At 43.0% G+C, this 4431-nt stretch overlaps 1 non-coding gene across 1 annotated transcript; it reads left to right on the forward strand.

The window, feature by feature from the left end:
• The first annotated feature begins 3840 nt into the window (after nt 1-3840).
• Nucleotides 3841-3948, forward strand: LOC112782116 (small nucleolar RNA R71). The gene has a single exon (XR_003192854.1). It is a non-coding gene; the product is annotated as a small nucleolar RNA R71 (small nucleolar RNA).
• Nucleotides 3949-4431: the final 483 nt, after the last annotated feature.

The following is a 4431-nucleotide window of genomic DNA, read 5'->3' on the forward strand; positions in this document are numbered from 1 at the left end:
TGGTGGCGTTTCCTTCTTGAGGAACCAATGATGTCCTTGAGCTCTTCTATGTCTTTTCCTTGTCTTTGTTGCTCCTCCCTCATTGCTTTTTGATCTTCTCTTATTTCATGAAGGATGATGGAGTGCTCTTGATGTTCCACCCTTAATTGTCCCATGTTGGAACTTAATTCTCCTAGGGAGGTGTTGATTTGCTCCCAATAGTTTTGTGGAGGAAAATGCATTTGAGGCATCTCCGGGATCTCATGGTGATGAGCTTCATGCGTCTCTTGAGATCCATGAATGGGCTCTCTTGCTTGCTCCATCCTTTTCTTAGTGATGGGCTTCTCTTCCTCAATAGAAATGTCTTCTTCTATGAAAGCTCCAGCTGAGTAACATAGATGGCAAATAAGATGAGGAAAAGCTAGCCTTGCCCCAGGAGAGGGCTTTTTGGCTATTTTGTAGAATTCAAGGGAGATGACTTCATGAACTTCTACTTCTTCTCCAATCATGATGCTATGAATCATGATGGCCCGATCCACAGTAACTTCAGATCGGTTGCTAGTGGGGATGATGGAGCGTTGGATGAACTCCAACCACCCTCTAGCCACAGGCTTGAGGTCCAGTCTTCTTAATTGAACCAGCTTGCCTTTGGAGTCAATCTTCCATTGAGCTCCTTCTACACATATGTCCATGAGGACTTGGTCCAACCTTTGATTAAAGTTGACCCTTCTAGTGTAGGGGCGTGCATCTCCTTGCATCATAGGCAAGTTAAACGCCAACCTCACATTTTCCAGACTAAAATCTAAGTATCTCTCCCGAACCATTGTAATATAATTCTTTGGGTTTGGGTTCTTACTTTGATCATGGTTCCTAGTGATCCATGCATTGGCATAGAACTCTTGAACCATTAGGATGCTGACTTGTTGGATGGGGTTTGTTAGAACTTCCCAACCTCTTCTTTGGATTTCATGTCGGATCTCTGGATACTCATTTCTCTTGAGTTTGAAAGGGACCTCGGGGATCAACTTCTTCTTGGCCACAACATCATAGAAGTGGTCTTGATGGGCTTTGGAGATGAATCTTTCCATCTCCCATGACTCGGAGGTGGAAGCTTTTGTCTTCCCTTTCCCTTTTCTAGAGGATTCTTCGGTCTTGGGTGCCATCAATGGTAATGGAAAAACAAAAAGCTTATGCTTTTACCACACCAAACTTAGAATATTGCTCGCCCTCGAGCAAGAGAAGAAAGAAGAGATGAAGAAGAAGAAGAAGAAATGGAGGAGAGGGAGAGAGAGAAGTGTTTCAGCCAAGAAGGGGAAGAGAGGGTTGTATTGTGTGAAAATGAGGAGGAATGGAGGGCTATATATAGGGAAGGGAGGGGGGTAAGGTTTCGGCCATATAGGGTGGGTTTGGGTGGGAAATTGATTTTGAATTTTGAAGGTAGGTGGAGTTTATGAGGTAGGTTTATGGGGAAGAGTGGATGGATGTGAGTGGTGAAGTGGTGATAGGGAAGAGAGATTGAGGTGATTGGTGAAGAGTTTTGGGGAAGAGTGTTTATGGAATTGTGTGAAAGAGGGGTGAGAAGAAGTGAGTGGTGGTAGGTGGGGATCCTGTGGGGTCCACAGATCCTGAGGTGATCCTGTGGGGTTCACAGATCCTGAGGTGTTCAAGGATTTACAACCTTACACCAAATTAGGCATGCAAAATGCCCTTGCACACAACTCTGGGTGTTCAGCGCCAGATTGGTGCTTTTTCTGGGCGTTGAACGCCCATTTGTTGCCCATTTCTGGCGTTGAACGCCAGAACCATGCTTGTTCTGGGCGTTCAGCGCCAGCTCTTCTCCAGGGTGCAATTCTGGCGTTCAAACGCCCAGATGCTGCCTATTTTGGGTGTTCAGCACCAGAACCATGCTCTGTTCTGGCGTTGAACGCCAGGCAGATGCATCTTACTGGCGTTTAAACGCCAGTAAGGTCTTCCTCCAGGGTGTGATTTTTCTTCTGCTGTTTTTTATTCCACTTTCAATTTTTATATTTATTTTGTGACTCCACATGATCATGAACCTAATAAAACATGAAAGAACAAGAAAAATAGAATTAGATAAATAAAAATTGGGTTGCCTCCCAACAAGTGCTTCTTTAATGTCAATAGCTTGACAGTGGACTCTCATGGAGCCTCACAGATGTTCAGAGCCTTGTTGAGACTCCCCACACCAAACTTAGAGTTTGGCTATGGGAGTTCAACACCAAACTTAGAGTTTGGTTGTGGCCTCCCAACACCAAACTTAAAGTTTGACTGTGGGGGCTCTGGTTGACTCTGCAGTGAGAGAAGCTTTTTATGCTTCCTCTCCATGTTTACAGAAGGATGACCTCGAGTTTTAAACACAAGGGAGTCCTCATTCAATTGAAGGAATAATTCACCTCTGTCAACATCAATTACAGCTCTTGCTGTGGCTAGGAAAGGTCTTCCAAGGATGATGGATTCATCCCCATCCTTCCCAGTATCAAGGATTATGAAATCAGCAGGGATGTAAAGGCCTTCAACCTTTACTAACACGTCCTCTACTTGTCCATAAACCTATTTTCTTGAATTGTCTGCCATCTCTAATGAGATTCTAGCAGCTTGTACCCCATAGATTCCCAGTTTCTCTATTACAGAGAGGGGCATGAGGTTTATCCCTGAACCAAGGTCACACAGAGCCTTTTCAAAGATCATGTTGCCTATGGTACAAGGTATTACGAACTTTTCAGGATCCTGTTTCTTCTGAGGCAATGTCAGTTGATCCAGATCACTTAGTTCATTGGTGAACAAGGGAGGTTCATCTTCCCAAGTCTCAATACCAAATAATTTGGCATTCAGCTTCATGATTGCACCAAGAAACTTGGCAGCTTGCTCTTCAGTAACATCCTCATTCTCTTCAGAAGAGGAATACTCATCAGAGCTCATAAATGGCATAAGGAGGTTCAATGGAATCTCTATGGTCTCTAGATGAGTCTCAGATTCCTTTGGTTCCTCAGAGGGAAACTCCTTATTGATCACTGGACGTCCCAGGAGGTCTTCCTCCTTGGGATTCACGTCTTCTCCCTCCCTTATAGGTTCGGCCATGGTAATTAATTCAATGGCCTTGCACTCTCCTTTTGGATTCTCTTCTGTATTGCTTGGGAGAGTACTAGGAGGGATTTCAGTGATCCTTTTACTCAGCTGGCCCACTTGTGCTTCCAAATTTCTAATGGAAGACCTTGTTTCATTCATGAAACTTACAGTGGCCTTGGACAGATCAGAGACTAAGTTTGCTAAATTAGAGGTATTTTATTCAGAGTTCCCTGTCTGTTGCTGAGTGGATGATGGAAAAGGTTTACTATTGTTAAACCTATTTCTTCCACCATTATTAAAGCCTTGTTGAGGCTTTTGTTGATCCTTCCATGAGAGATTTGGGTGATTTCTCCATGATGGATTATATGTATTTCCATAAGGTTCACCCATATAATTTACCTCTGCTATTGCAGGGTTTTCAGGATCATAAGCTTCTTCTTCAGAAGATGCCTCTTGAGTACTGTTGGATGCATCTTGCATTCCATTCAGACTCTGAGAAATCATATTGACTTGCTGAGTCAATATTTTATTCTGAGCCAGTATGGCATTCAGAGTATCAATTTCAAAAACTCCCTTCTTCATAGGCGTCCCATTATTCACAGGATTCCTTTCAGAAGTGTACATGAACTGGTTATTAGCAACCATGTCAATGAGTTCTTGAGCTTCTGCAGGCGTTTTCTTTAGGTGAATGGATCCACCTGCAGAAGTATCCAATGACATTTTAGCTAATTCAGACAGACCATCATAGAATATAACCAGGATGGTCCATTCTGAAAGCATGTCAGAAGGACACTTTTTGGTCAGTCCTTTGTATCTCTCCCAAGCTTCATAGAGGGATTCACCTTCTTTCTGTCTGAAGGTCTGAACATCCACTCTAAGCTTACTCAGCTTTTGAGGAGGAAAGAACTTGGCTAAGAAAGCCTTGACCAGCTTATCCCAAGAGTTCAGGCTATCCTTAGGTTAAGAGTCCAACCATACTCTAGCTCTGTCTCTTACAGCAAAAGGGAAAAGCATGAGCCTGTAGACTTCAGGATCTACTCCATTAATCTTAACAGTATCACATATCTACAAGAATTCAGTTAAGAACTGAAAAGGATCTTCAGATGGAAGTCCATGAAACTTGCAGTTCTGCTGCATCAGAGAAACTAATTGAGGTTTCAGCTCAAAATTGTTTGCTCCAATGGCAGGAATGGAGATGCTTCTTCCATGTGAATTGAAATTAGGTGCAGTAAAGTCACCAAGCATTCTCCTTGCATTATTATCATTTTCGGCTGCCATCTCCTCTTCTTGTTCGAAAATTTCTGAAAGGTTGTCTCTGAACTGTTGTATTTTAGCTTCTCTTAGTTTCCTTTTTAGAGTCCTTTC

The sequence above is a fragment of the Arachis hypogaea genome, chromosome 19 (assembly GCF_003086295.3).
Source record: "Arachis hypogaea cultivar Tifrunner chromosome 19, arahy.Tifrunner.gnm2.J5K5, whole genome shotgun sequence".
Lineage (NCBI taxonomy): Eukaryota > Viridiplantae > Streptophyta > Magnoliopsida > Fabales > Fabaceae > Arachis > Arachis hypogaea.